Source organism: Xenopus laevis, chromosome 7S, assembly GCF_017654675.1.
Source record: "Xenopus laevis strain J_2021 chromosome 7S, Xenopus_laevis_v10.1, whole genome shotgun sequence".
Classification (NCBI taxonomy): domain Eukaryota; kingdom Metazoa; phylum Chordata; class Amphibia; order Anura; family Pipidae; genus Xenopus; species Xenopus laevis.
This window is the reverse complement of record NC_054384.1, coordinates 81,467,930-81,484,270: the sequence shown is the minus strand read 5'-3', so window position 1 is coordinate 81,484,270 and position 16,341 is coordinate 81,467,930.

Here is a 16,341-nt window from a genome sequence, read left to right as displayed (position 1 = left end):
TCTCAAGACACTGTCAACAAACAGCTTGTCTATATCACCCTCCTGTTTCATGCTTTTCATTCAGATATTTTTTATGTTAATGTTATATAAGAAATAGTTGTTTGCTAAATATAACAATATATATTCTCTCATAAATCAATATAATATTTAAGTATTAGTTTCCATGGAAGAGAATGCTAACAATGCTTTTATGGATGTAGATCATAATTGGACAACATCACTAAAAGTAGACCTCGCATTAGTAACAGATGGGCACTCCTGTATTAAATGATTCAAAATAATTTGTTTTATAACAACACCCAATGCATTTTCACTCTTATCTTTGTGAGGGACACATGTATTGTTATATATCTTACTCAACTGGTTATCTAATGAGGTCATACTGGTGGACCCCAATGAGTGCACAACTTATTGTAGTAATTTACAAATATATTAGTGTATTCAGTGTCGGACTGGCCCACAGGGATACCAGGAAAACTCCCGGTGGGCCCAGGTATCAGTGGGCCCTCAAGCTGCTAAACATTTGGCCTATTTCATGGTCATTCATTATTTCTATGAGGCTTAATAGATGGAATAATATATTTTAGTATGTAAAGAAAAGAGACTAGAACAATGGAGGTTGAGTGAGGAGAGGAAGAAAATAGTACTCAGAGTGGGCCCCTGGTCTGAAGTTTTTTGGTGGGCCCCTGGTCTAAAGTTTTTGGGTGGGCCCCTGGTGTCCCAGTCCGACACTGAGTGTATTACTCCCAGCCACTATTTATGCAGAGAAACAAGGTATGGTAGGTACAGTACAGGCATAGGAACGATTATGGTATGCTTGGAACATGGAGTTTTCTAGATAAGGCATCTTTCTCTAATTTGGATCACCATAAATTGAGTCTGATAAAAATTATTTAAACCCAAAAGGATTGTTCTGCTACCAATATGGATTCGTGCAGCTTAAGTACCATCAAGTACAAGGGACTGTTTTGCTATTACAGAGAAAAGGAAAAAGATTTTTAAAAAATTATAATTATTTGCTTTAAATGGAGTCTATATGAGATGGCCTTCCTATAATTTGGAGCTTTCTGATTAATAAGGGATCCCATACTAAACAAGAGTAAAGCCTATGGTAAAATAAATGCATTACAATTTTCCTTTTAAAACATCAGCATTTTTTTGTATTTTCATAAATGTTTAGTCGTTTTGGCAATGAATGGAATAAAAAAATTGAAAAACAAGAACCAATTCTATTATTACAGTATATATTATTTTGCTAAAGGAGAACTAAACTCTAAAAATGAATGTGGCTAAAATGCCATATTTTATATACTGAACTTATTGCACCAGCCTAAAGTTTCAGCTTGTCAATAGCAGCAATGATCCAGGACTTCAAACTTGTCACAGGGGGTCACCATCTTGGAAAGTGTCTGCGACACTCACATGCTCAGTGGGCTCTGAGCAGCTGTTGAGAAGCTAAGCATAGGGGTCGTCACAAATTATCAAGCAGAAAATTAGGTTGGCCTGTAATATAAGCAAATGCTACAAGTCTCTGATGTTAATTGCACTGGTTTCTGTGCTGCCATGTAGTAATTATCTGTATTAATTACTAATTAGCCTTATATTGTGACATTTATATTCTATGTGTACTGTGTATTGTGGGTGGGTCCCTAAGCTCAGTATGTGACAGCAGCACAGAGCATGTGCAGTGAATCAGCGAAGATGGGGAGCTACTGGGGCATCTTTGGAGACACAGATCTTTACTGCTAAATGGCTGTGGTTGCCTTGGACTGGTACAGAAGCCCAAAACATAATGTACAACATTTCTAGCTACTTCTTTGGTTCAGCTTTAGTTCTCCTTTAAAACAGTTATGCGTGTCGTGCACATAGAGGGATTTTCCTTAGTGCTGAGTGCACTGCAAGGTTAGGGGTACATAATGTTTAAACTGGGCTCTGTCTTGGGGCAGTTATAAAATATTAGTGGTCCAGGCTGGTCTTATCTGTAAATGTCATGTATGTGCTGGAATGGACAAGAAGAAAAAACAGCGGAGCACGGTAAGAGTCCAGTAAAAGTATTAAAAAAATGAAAATGGATCCTTCTGGAACCGCATAGTCTGGGTTTAAAAGGGCTGCCACATGCTGTTATATTTATTGATGCCAATGTAATTAAAGATATTGGAAGACCATTATTTTTCCAGAAATGACAGTATGGTTGGAAAACAATGTTACGCAGCATTTTTCCTCCTCCTTTGAGGAGACAGTACACCGTAGACTTGAGACCTTTGGGTTTTTCCTACTCAATATAGATTCTGGAAACCCTCCAGTCACCACTGGCTGATCTGCTAGGGGGATGCGGAGATTTGTTGATTTTCACTCGCTGGAATGTTCAAGCTTGTCTGTCTGTGGGTTAGTTGACATTGAGAGACACAGCAGGAACAGAAATAGTGTAATGAAGATCAGCTGCAAAGCAAATAAAACAGCTCAGTATCAGCATATAGAAATGCATCTTTTGAATAACCGCTGCATACAATTACTTGTAGGTCGGGGCCCAGACAAAAATCTCATACCCCACATTAAAATCTCTTTAAATGCATTGCAGCCATTCCCCAGTATGTGTCACCAGTGGTGTTTGCCAAAGAATAATACAGAGATTAGTATCTGAATGACAGCAATTATACAGGCATTTGCACTGCACCACAATACTTTGTGCAGTTACAATGCATGTGTCATGGGGGCTAAACCCTACTGCCTGCACCCAGTATGATCCGGGATTGCGGGTTGAGCTGTCAGAATCGGGACTGTCCCATGAAAAAACGGGACAGTTGGGAGGTATGCTCTAATCCAGAAGTTCCATACCAACCATTAACTCCTCATGGCTCTGATACTTATGGAGGTTTTGTTTCACCAGTGTTGACATTCACTCAATGTGCCAATAACCACCAATAGCAGCCCAAGCTCGCTGAGAATAATAAGTGCCATACCAACAGAATCAGAAGGATATTTTGCTATATATTGACATGCCTGCTGTTCCTCTAGGTTGGTCGAATAGGTGCTATGCATGATGTAAAACTTGGCAGTCCACTCATTTGGATGCTCTTTACTTGTCCTTTATAATAAATAGCATTTTCTGTGCTACAGTGTCTAGGAAAATAAAAATACAGTAGAACCCAATTTTACGTCACCCAATTTTACGTGTTCCCAGAAACAATCCCTTTCGCATTTTTTTTCTTTCCTGGATTTAACACTTTCTCCGAATTTACACCGATTTGTCGTGGTCCCCAAGTGCAAAATCCAGTACCTTAAAAATCAGATCCAAAAGATAAAAGTCACATTAAAAAAAAATAGCTTTTCCTTTAAGCCAATCTCCATAACTCTGACACAAGGGAAGCTCGAAAGCAATTTCTGCAGAATATTCTTACACAAACAGCTTTGTCCTAATAGCCGAGTCTGAAATGAAAATTGAGAATTGAAAGTGAATGAGAATATTTTAAAACGGGATGTTGTTAAGTTAATGAGGATGCAGGTCCGGCGTATCCATGGCAACAGCCTCAGCCAATTGCTGTGTACCCTCCATGCTCAATACTAGACCCAGTGAATGCTGCTGCTTCTTTTCATTTAAGTCACATACACAATGAAGTGAAAAAGCACTTTGCTGCAATGCTGTCTAACAATATCTGGCAAAGCCTGGCGCTGATGGACATCATTATTATTGCTATTATTATTATTTTTCCACCGCTCCTCTTTTCCTTACTGAGACCTGTATTGTGTGTTGCATAATTAGCTGTTGCTAAAGCTGTTGTCCTTGTTAAAGATTTATTTCTATTTTCAGTCAGATCATGTCACAGATGATTTCTGTGGAAGGAGCTGTTGGGTAGCATTAACCCTTTGACCACCTAAAATGCATCTCTAGTTAATCTCTACTGTATGTGTTAGGCTAATCTTCTAAAATAGAGCACTGGGGTATATTCCATTATCAGAAACACTTGTCCAGACTGTTTGATCTACACTGAAAGACTGGACTGAGTTTCCCTTCTGCTTATCTATTGCCAGAGTGCAGCAAACTGGCATGGTGAAGGCACACATTGGTCCAACACACATGATCCATAGGGTTATACTCACAGATCCACAGAGGTGTAAGGTATTATCAGATGTTAGAGAGCCAGGACAGTTAGGCAGATGCAATACACTGTGACCAGGGTTGCCAGGTTGGTGGGTTTACAGCCAAATTGGGCTACTAATTTAAAGCCCAGGCTGGTTTTGAAATTACAAACTAGTCAAGGTACGGATTTGGGCTACTTTTTGGGCCTTTGGCTGGTTTGTAATTTGGAAACCAGCCAAAATTTTTCTTGCGCTAATGTGCCAAGCCTGCGTCTCCCAATGCATGTTGGGTAATGTAGTTTTTGTTTAACATTTTGCCAACAGTCAAGTTTAATGTAAGACTACAATAAGAAGTCGGGAGTTACCATATTTTTGGTTCTGTACCCCAGTCTCCCATCCCTCTTAAGCATTCTTGCATTTTCCGGTGACTTTCCTCAATTTCAGAAAAATTTGGGGCAAAAATCTGCTGGTCAACCAAAATAGCTAGAGGTTTCCCTATTTTACCAATATTTATTGAAATTGTTTATGTAATAGGACCATATGGGCCCCCTATACCTCCTGGGTTCCCCTCTGTAGTTATACCCCTGGTGACCGGCAAATTTGTTCCATTTTGCTTCATGGAAAAATTTGCAAAACAGTGAAAATGTGAAGAATGTATATTTTCACATATATTCATTTTCACTTCACATATTGTGCTATTTTTGGGCTACTTTTGAAGTGCCTCTTGGCTAGTTTTGGGCCGGTTTTGTAGCTGACTTTAGCTACTTTTCAAAACTTGACCTGGCAACCCTGTGAATGCAGCTAGGTAAGTTTAAGGTGCACTTCCAGGTTGGAATGCCCAGACGTGGTCCGGATCCCATACAGAGGAATAATCAGGCAGAATAATCTAAAGCTTGATTCCCTATACAACTGTGGTCACTTCACTACTGGCAGACTCAGAGCTTAGGGGAGAGCTACTCCCTACTACAATCCTTGTGGAGCACAGGCTATTTAGCCTTTCTATCTCACTTTCCTAGAAAGTTAAAGAGTTAAGCTGTCTGTGGCTGGCATCATCCATGGGGTCCCTGACTCCCGACTTTCACTAGAGGTCCCTCTAGGGCAGAACAACTTTACTGGGCCGTGTTTACCTCAGGCTCAATGGAACAAATGTAGCTGGGTCAGGAACCACAGGCCAAAGAGAAAGATCCACCCTAACCAGACATTATGTTAAAGTGTGGCAGGAAGTGGTCATAGACCAGTAGGCCAATAGCACAAATATGTAAAATAAGTAACTAGATACATGGGCATTTTCCCAGCAACTAGAGAGATAAGGAAGTGTAGGGATTTCCACCCCTCACCCTACCCCATAATGAAATAAGTACTACTCAACCAAGTAGTAGATAGAGGTAAAAGAGTTGTGGTGGGAGCTCAACAGTCTTTTTAGAGCCAACTATATGCAGGGTTGTAGGTCCAGCCCAAAGTCCTTAAGGGTCTGAGTCCTATCAGAAACAAACAAAACAATGCCCAAATCAGTGGGGTCAAATTGTTAACTGTAAGACCCTGGAAGCAATTGTCTCTGTTTAGCAACCAGGCATAGTAAATGGCAGGTGAGTCCCTGAGAAACAAAGTTCCTTAAAGGGCATGTAAAGTCTAAAATAGAATAATGCTAGAAATGATGTATTTTGTATACTAAATATAAACATGAACTTACTGCACCACAAGCCTAATCAAACAAATAATTAATGTTTTTAAAGTTTATTTGTCCAAGATGTGGACAAAAGAAGTGATCCACAGGGTTATACTCACAGATCCACAGTGGTAAGGTATTACCAGATGTTAAAGAGACAGTTAGGAAGATGCAATACACTGTGACACCACGCAGATGCAGTGAGGGAAGTGCAGTTCTAGGTTGGAATGTCCTGTTGTAGTCCGGATCCCATACAGAGGAATGATCAGGGAGAATAAATCTAAGCCTGATTCCCTATCCAACTGCAGCCCCTTCACTTTAGGTAGACTCAAAGCCTAGGAGAGAGCTACTACAATCCTTATTGGAGCACAGGCTGCTTGTTCTTTGTAACCTCTCTATCTCACATTCCTAGAAAGCCAGTGAACCTGGCTCTGGCTGGCCTCATTCAAGAGATCCCTCCCATCAATAACTATTACTAGAGGTGCAGGCCATGTTGATCCCAGGGTCAATGGAACAGATGGGTCAGCAACCAAAGGCCAAAGAGATCCACCCCTAACCAGACATTATGAAAAGGGTGGCAGTAAGTGGCCATAGGCCAGTAGGCCAATAACATGAATATATAAAGAAACTAGATACATGGGCACCTGCCCAGCAACTAGAGAGATAAGAAAGTGTAGGGATTTGAAGTTATAGGGACTTAGTACCGTAAACCTTACACATTTAAAACATGAAATAAACCCAACAGGATTGTTTGACTTCCAATAAAGATTATTTATAGCTTTGATTATTTAAGGCTCTGTTTTATTAGTACAGAGTACAGTACAGAAAAAGGAAATAATGTTTTAAAAAATGAATTATTTTATTAAAATGCAATGGAGCTTTCTGGAAAACAGCTTTCCAGATAACAGATCCCATACCGATACTATAATTCCCTGCTCCAACCCAAAAGCCCAATAGCTCAGTCTCAGTTGAGACAACTCCTAAAGGACAATTCTGAGTCAATCCTGAAAGGGACTGTTAGGATGCCAGACTTTAGAATTTCCTATAGTTTGGTACTTTCATATCATCTGTGTATGGAGGGGGAGGACTAGCAATTCATTAGAGTGGCTGCAAAGAAACATTATTTTTAGAATGAGAAACATCCTCATTTCCCTAATAACTATGTATCATACTGTTATCCTTTCTATTTTTGCTTTGTGTTTTGAGGGCAGGATGTTCTTTATATTTCCAAAACTGCTTTAGAAGCAGGATCTTGTTTTATTAATTGGTAAAATATACTGTATCTGATTCTGTGTTTAGGATCCTGTTCCTATGTTGTTATGCTGTGGCCCTGGATACATCTTTGCAAGTTAGAGGTTTTCAGCTATAAAATAGGGCTGTATGCATGTAACCTGAGGAAAATTAGGATACATGGGGAAATGCCCTCATAGAAGAGCATCATGCACTTTAACTGTAGTTGTTAGTGCCCTCCTTCAGAATCTCTAGAGAATCTGTAACTACACAGGCACAAATCTAAAGAATCTGTAACTACACAGGTACAACTCTAAAGTATCTGTAACTACACAGGTACAACTCTAAAGAATCTGTAACTACACAGGTACAACTCTAAAGAATCTGTAGGGACCCATCGGGTTAATGTCCCTATGACTTTAAATCCCTACCCTTCCTCCTTTTCCCTAGTTGCTGGGCAAAAGCCCATGTATCTAGTTTACTTTCACCTATCCCAGTTTTCGGCCAAGAGGTGTAATGACTACTTCCTGTCACACTTTAATATAGTTTATGGAAAGGGGTGGATCTTCCTCTTTGGCTGTTGGTGTCCTTACCTACTGGATGTTCTTTGCATCTATGGCCAAATTAAGTCGGGGAGCAGGGACCCCGTAAACGAGGTTAGCTAGAGACAGGATTAGACTGTTATAGTACTCTCTAGGAGAGTAAGATAGTGAGGGGAGAGAGAGAAAGAGCAGCCTTGTGCTCCATCAAGGATCTGTACCAGGGAGTAGCTTCCCAAGGCTCCTAGATTGCCTTTATTGAAGGGACCACAGTGGATATGGTGTCAGGCTTAGCTTCTTCTCCATGACCACTCCACTGGGTGGGATCCAGACCACTTCAAGGTATATCTGCCTGGAGGTCTGCCTTACTACTTGACTACATCCTCATTGGAGCCACATTCTCAGGTGTCTCATCTGCCTGTTCTAGTCTGCTGGTATTTTATACTGCATGAGCCTCCTTATTGTAAGTAACCCTGTTGGCCATTTGTCTTGGACAAATAAGCTGTTACTCTTAGGTTTATCTGCAAGAACCTCCTGGTGTCCATTCTTTCTATTTGTATTGCACAGTAGCCTGTGGGAGTTGTAGTTAAACTACACCACACCTTTATTCTTCCGCTTAGCGAAGGCCCTGCCTTAAGTGTTAGAGTCACATGTAACCCATCCTCTAAGCATTAGCTGTACATTAACCCCGTTTGGCCTGTATAGTACAAAATAATGTTACAAATCTGTAACCACACAAGTACAACTCTAAATGATCTGTAACTACACATGTACAACTCTAAAGGTAAAGAACTAAAGTAAATGGTTTTGTTAATTTCCATCATAACTGTTCCACTTTAACTATATGTCTCAACTAATGGGTTCCAGAAATCATTGTGACTGCACAACTGTCTCTGCAATATCTATTACACTTGCTTCTGTGATAAGTAGCATACTGTAGAGATGGTCAATGGGACTGCTTGTCATGCAATAATTAGACCAGGAGGACCTTGTTGAGACATAACATGTACTTTCAATGATCACAATAACCCCATGGACTTGGCCTCACATCAATGGCTTTATTATTGTTATTTGCTAGATGCATGCATCTCTTCCAGTGACACAACACATAATTATTTGATTATCACCTACTGAAGCATCCTTGGACTCCCCTGTAAACTGCTTTCATGTGGCTTTACTTCAACCAAATCCTTAAAAACTTAACCAACCAGGTTGAATACTTATATCAATTTAACTGGCATATTAAAGAGGACCTGTCAACCTAAGAAATAATTCCAAATTATTTTTTATCATGTTAGTTGAGCAGAATAAAATTTACTTACACTACATTTATTATTCAAATTTAGTTTCCTTCAGTCTTAGAGGTATATTTATCAAAGAGTGAAGTAAGAGATCGCCACAGTCCTCTAGAGTGAAATCCCCCCCACTCTCTATTCATTTCTATGGGATTATAACACTAATTTGTTTACTATCTCTTTAAATAGCAATTTACCCTTGGCAATCCAGGGCCCTGAGTCCCTTTTGCATATGAAAAGTACTGGGAACAGGGATTTACAGCGCAGTGCCTCCACCTAGTGAATACTGAGGAAAACACCTCAGAGGGGTTCCACTAGGAATAATAAAACACACAGTTTGCAAATGAACAAATATAAACTTTATATAAACAGTTTAACACTGGGGCAACTAATACACACTTCACTCCTACACTGGGGACACGTGGGGCACTACCGAATCCACTATTAGGTGCTTTACTGTTGCTTTTACACAGTCCTTGGTAAATATCACAGTCCCAATTTTCCGGAAGGGGTTAATAACCACACAGTTCAAATGATTGTCCCTTCCCCAGAGCTTTTATTCCCCAGGTACCGCTACCTTATTCCCCAAAAGTACCTCTCCCTTTTGAAGTTGGCAGGAGCTCCCTTGTAGCAGGTAAATGGTTAAGACCTGTCTTCACTGTGGGTCCCCACACTTGTATCCATGCCAAGATCCTCCCTTGGGTGGCTCACTCACCGGGGTGCTCTCAGAGGAATTCACACTGAAGATCACATGCAGCTCTGCAGCAGAATCAATCTCACTAGTGGCACCTTTCTCCTTCTGAGTTTCTAGCCACTTGGCAGGGGACAGGCTGGGCTCAATCTCCCCAGATTCAACAGCTTCTCTGTACCTTACGATCTTACAGCTACTCACGCTGCCTCTCTCAGCTCTCTCTCTGGGAGACCCCGTGCATTTGGTTCCAAAGTCAGGCACACCCTTTCTCCCAAGGATGCATTGGGGTTCCCAGCCAATCGGATCGATATCCAGCATGCAACTGGGCTGGATGATGTCATAGGCAGGCAAACAGGGAAAGGATTCCTCATGTCCCCTGCAGGATTTTTAAAAGAGTAATTAGATAATGGTTCCCCTTTTGTTCTGACTCAGTAGTTCCCATTTCTCCTCAGGTAGAAATTCACAACATCAAAGTGTGTATGAGTCAGCGCTAGAAAGCTAGGAGAGACAAGAATGCAATATGTAGATCTAAATGTAGTGGGTTATTGGTTGTTGCAGTTCCACACTCTCCCAAAAACTCACTAGAGGGTGTCAGATTACTTCTTAAATTCACCACGTGTTTTACTTGAAGTTGGGTACTTACAAGCGTTTAAGCTTTAAAATTCATTCATCAGAATAGTCAGGATGAGGTGTTCTACATGCCGTTAGAAGATGTAGAGCGCAAATAATACTATACAAACTTATATTACGTATATGTAAAAAACATCTATTTCACTCACATTTGAGAAGCTTTAAAAAGGCACATCAAATCTCCCCTTTCCCCTAAACTCCGTGTTACTATGGAAGCTGGTATTTTGGTTTAAGCTCCGACCTGCGTTGCTTCCACCCACTGTAACAATCCTGGGGTGCTTGGAGATGACGTCACTACCTTCGCCTTACACGTTTCGTCGCTATGGGACTTCGCCAGAGTCTTCGTTTGGGCAGTCCATATTCCCCTACCTCTTAAGGGCCTTTGTTGCCATGGGGACACGTCACACCCGTGGTTGCCAATTCCTGGCATCTTTCAGCTATTACGCGTCTCCATGGCAACCACACCTAACTGCTACTATATATTTACACCGGAAAATTCCCCCGCTGTTCACGCCTACATCTACTGTTATTGTCTAGAAACATACATTAAAACAGTACTTCCTCTATGGGAGAGAGAAATTTTGTTAAAAGAAAAAGACAAAAACAAAAGACAGCAAAACAAAAATGACTGGGGGAATTTTTTAGAGGAGGGCCAAAGGGGCACACACAGGAACAAAAGGGAGAGTTGGAAAGACAAGGAACAGAAGTCACACAGAATAAATCAAGGGAAACACCAATATACACTCAGAACCAGTATGCACCATTGAGAACACGTTCCCCACATGCAACAAGATGGAAGATAGGAGAAACACGAGAGAACACAAGGGAAGAGAGAAAGACATGGAGAAACTCACACCAAGGGGTACGAAAGGGGGTGAAAGACGCAAGAAAGGAAAACCATTAACATTGAAAGGAATATTTAATCTAAGCAAAAAAGTCCTAACACAAGTAGAAGTTAAAGTACTAGAAAAGGGTTTGACATTTGCACCCACAAATAAAATAGACACATTTGGAATGTTTATAGATACAGAAAAATGTATAAGGAAATTAATGCTAAAAAAAGCTTTTTCCAAAAATAACCATATTGAAAGGAATTATGAAACAAAATCTACGAAAGAAAACTCCAACTATACTCACGCCATGTTAAAGACTAAATCTGAATACATTCCCACACAAGAGAAGGGTAGTTACATTAAGACCTATAAAGAACTAGTAAAGAAAGACTTAGCCCAGTTAATAGAGAGATATGAAAAATCGGGTCAGAAAAAAGGAAAAATAATTCTCACAAAAAATGAAAGCATGGCTTTAGAGGAAATAAAAAAAAGACGAATCCCTTACAATCAAACCAGCAGATAAGGGAGGAGGTTTAGTCCTTATGGACAAGGAAAACTACCTCATAATGTGCCAGAATTTATTAGAAAATGGGGATACTTATAAATTTTAAAAAGCAATCCAACGGAAGTGTTATAAGAGAAACTGGGATGCCTGTTAAACAATGTGAAAGATAAGGGTATTTTAAATGAAGAATGGAGATACCTAAAAATCCAAAATCCAGGACTGCCAGTTTTTTATTGCCTCCCAAAAATCCAGAAAAATTTGCAAAATCCTCGGGTAGACCCATTATTTCAGGAATAGGTTCATTAACCAGCAATCTGTCACAATATATAGACACAATGCTACAGAAATATGTAGTGACACTTCCCACATACCTAAGGGATTCCACACAACTAATAACAATTATGGTTCTGGCAACACTGGATGTAAAATCGTAATACACCTCCATTAGCCACAACCAGGGGTTAAAAGCAATATCACACTTTCTAGCTGAAGATGACACTGTACCCAATATACAAAAGGAATTTATTCTAAAGGGGATATTGTTTATCCTGGAACAAAATTTCTACCACCAGATGTGTGGCACTGCCATGGGGACTAGATTCACACCCAGTTATGCAAATTTACATATGCGATTTTGGGAGAGACACTATGTGCTTCCCCAACTAGAACTGGGAGGTGAATTGTCTCTATAGCGGCGCTACATAGACAATATCATTATAATTTGGAAGGGCACAGAACAAAATCTAATACAATTTGTAGAAAACCTGAATAAAAATTATCTAAATCTGGAATTATCTCTGTACAGTAAGGGTAAGGTCACACTGGGCGTTTCTGGGAAATTTAGTCACCTGGCGACTAATCGTCTCATCTTTGCGGCGACCAATCTACCCGAACGGCTTGAAAAATCGCCAGTGCTAAGCACACACGGCGATTCATTTTCTGAAATCACCCGAAGTTGCCTCACGAGGAAATTTCGGGCGGCTTCGGAAAATGAATCGCCGCGTGTGCTTAGCAGCTGTGATTTTTAATTTTAGCCAACGCAAGAGTGAGGGAAGGCGTTGGGGGAGATTGGTCGCTGCAAAGACAAGGCAATTAGTCGCCAGGCGACTAAATCTCCCCAAACGCCCAGTGTGACCTTACCCTAAAGAGTCGATACATTTTTTGGACTTACGTAAAAAATTCACACATTAAATTTAAAACTTTTTTCAAAAAGGTAGACTCCAATAATTATGTAATTCCAACAAGTAACCACCATCCACAATGGATAAATAATATCCCTTTTGGACAAATGTGCAGGATAAAGAAAAATTGCACAGAGGAGGGAGTCCTATCTAAACAACTAGATTTTATGAGTGGTTGTTTTACAGAGAGAGAGAGAGAGGCTATCCACTAGCTCTTAGAATTTGCCAGTCAGCAAAAATACATGGACTATGGTTGGGGGCCCTAGCGGACAAATTGGCTCTATACGCTGACAATCTACTCTTGTTTCTAGCTGACCCTGATCACTCTCTAGACCATACCCTACAGGTGCTAGACGAATTCCTGGACTTTACTGGACTAGCTATAAATAGAGGAAAATTGGTAATCATGCCAATAGACCACCTCCCAAATCAGACTGATACAATTAAAGGTCTGAAATAAGTCCCACAATTTAAATACCTGGGTATTACTAAAGATACAGCCTCATATACAGCAAACAACCTAGAGCCAATTGTAGTTCATCTCAAAAAAGCTTTGTTAACATGGTCCAAATTATGGATGACACTATGGGGACTTTTATATGTGCTGCTGAACTCACCAGTTAAGATTTCGCCCCTTTTCTTCAAGAAGGTTACCTCGCTGCTTATTCCATTCCTATGCAAACCATCCAGAATGTCCTGGGTTGCCTTAACTGCCCCCATTGACGGGGGGATTGGGGCTCCCACATCTATTCCTTTACTATATAGCAGGCCAACTTTATCATATTCACTCCTGGTTTCACCGGAAAGAGGACAACCCTAACAGCATGCTATTGGGCATGCTACTAGGCTCACTAGAAGTGCTCCGCAATGTCCCCTACAGGCATCTAAGGGACTATGGCCCATTACCAACTACGGTTACTACCCCACATCATGCATGGAAATTGGCATGTAAAATCTCGCACAGGTCTATACCCCTTAAGTCCCCCCATCTACCTCTTTGTAGGAATACCTACCTTCCCCAGCTCCAACGGTTGCAAGATTTCCACTACTGGCCCCAACTACGAGTCAGGTTCCTCATTGACCTCCTGGTCGACTTTAAGTTTCCTACTATGGACCAGCTTAAGCAGAACTTAGGTCAGCAAAACATTCAGTGGTTTAGATACCTCCAACTCAGAGATGCCTTTCGTGCACAATTCTCTTCCATGCAAATTACATATGACTCCCCGAGGTTTGAAGAATCCCTTTGGGATTAAGAAGAAAAAACTGGTGAGTAAGAAAAAACTGGTCTCTAGGCTGTACAGGTCACTAATAGTCTGCCTCCAGGCCCCCTTTGATAGAGCTCAACAGAAATGGCAAGCAATATTACCATCACTAGACCCAGATGACTGGGATGAGTCTACCGAAGGCCTATATGATTTCCTGATTTCGACCAGGGACCGACTCATTCAATTTAAGTTTACTCATCAGCTATATGTCCCCCCAATGACTCTTGAAAAATTTGGTAGATCCCCAGAAGCTAAATGCCCCAAATGTCAGCAACCCGGTGCAACTTTCTATCATATGGTCTGAGAGTGTCCCCTAATCTCCCGATTCTGGACTGAAGTAATAGGACACCTATGTGATCACCTAGCATTCCCAGGGACAGTCACTCCAGAGGTATGTATGTTGGGCATAGTTGAGGGATTGCGCCCACGAGTTAAATCCAGAACATGTGTAAAAACTGTCTTATTCTATGCTAAAAAATCATTGATAATGAAATGGATGTCTCCTCATCCCCCTACACTACAGCACTGCTTCTCCCTTATAAATAAAAGCCTAGTTCATATAAAGCTGACTTACGAAGGCAGAGGATGTCCCCATAAGTTTAAGAAAATTTGGTCCTCCTGGTTAGAGGCACACCCAGAGCACGAACCACAGATCCCTCACCTTCAAATCCCAGGCGATTCCACTTAATATGTAAAAAGGGCAATTACTGTATACATAAAATGATATTGAAAATGTTGTAAAACAGAGAAATCAATGCAGACTACGTTGTATATTTGGACTATATTTTTATTTTATTATTTCTTGTTGTATTTGAAACTCCCTTCCCCTTCCCCCCCTTCTCCCCTTTTAAAATCAATAAAATATTCTTTCAAAAAAAAAAAAAAAAAGAGAGAGGCTATAGTGAGAGAATAATAAAGAAATCCTATGAAAAAGTCCAAAAAGTTGAAAGCAAATAACTCTTAAAGAAAAAAAAGAAAAAACTGTAGAACAAAAAGTAAACATAGGGGCAGATTTATCAAAAGGTCAAATTTTGAGGGTTAAAAAACCCTCGAATTCAACCCTCAAAGTAAAATCCTTCGAATTCGAATTCAGAGAATTTTAGCGCAAAAGCTTTGATTGAAAGATTGAATAAAAATCGTTCGGTCGAACGATAAAATCCTTCAAATCAAACGGTTTGAACGATTTTAAGCGATCGATCGAATTATTTTTATTCGATCAAAAAAAAACGTAGAAAAGTGCTCTGGAAGATCCCCATAGGCTAACATTGCACTTTGGTAGCTTTAATCTTGCAAAGTATGAAGTCAAAGTTTTTTTTAAAAAAGAAAGTACTTTGATTATCAAATGGTTGAATAGTTGAACGAGTTTTACTTCGAATCGTTGGAATCATTCGATTCGATCGAATTTGACCAATTCGATGGTTGAAGTAACCAAAAAAATATTTCATAATTCGAATATTTTTGCATTCGAATTATTCACTCGAGCTTAGTAAATCTGCCCCATAGTGTTCTCCATAGGATACAATCCCCTAGCTAGAAAATTATAAACAAACATTGGGAAGTGAAATGGGATGAAGACTTAGGAAACTTAATCCCGCTACAACCTACAATAGTTTTTAGAAAAGCTGATAATTTAAAAAGGTTACTCACAAAGAATTATGTAGAGACAAATAAAACAAAAATAAAGCCAGAAATCTGGGCTGGCTTTTATCCTTGTACATTCTGCAAGGCGTGTAAATATGGACAAAAAAAGAAAAAAATCACCTCAATTGTAACAAAACAGAAATTTAAGATATCACAGTATATAAAGCGCAGTACAGAAAACTTAATATATTGTTTACAGTGCCCTTGTGGCCTACAATATATTGGTAAAACTAATAGAAAACGACTAGACCGCATTAGAGAACACATTAGAAATATAGAGAAGGGAATAGAGTCACATAATGTCTCTAAACACTTCAAATTACATCATGAAAAATACCCAAAAGGCCTAATGCTTTGGGGGGTAGAGGAAACAAATAGGAAATAGAGAGGTGGTGATCTAATAAAAGAAACACTAAAACGAGAAAGTAAATGGATCTATACTTTGCAAACTTTAGAACCAAAAGGACTTAAATAGACTTCAATTTGAGAGCCTTTTTGTAAGGAAAATAGGGAGGCCATTCAGTGTTATGTATATTCTAATTTATAGGAATTTTATAAATATAATTTTAATATATATATATATATATATATATATATATATATATATATATATATATATATATATATATATATATATGGTTTTGTAAGAATTTACCTTTGTACATGATGAACTGATAACGTTGAGAATACCCGCTGTAACAAATTAACAAGTAGTAAAAAAGTTCTAGAAAAATTTCCCAAAAAATTAGTTTAGAAAATTAATATAAAAAATTAATAGAAAAATGAAC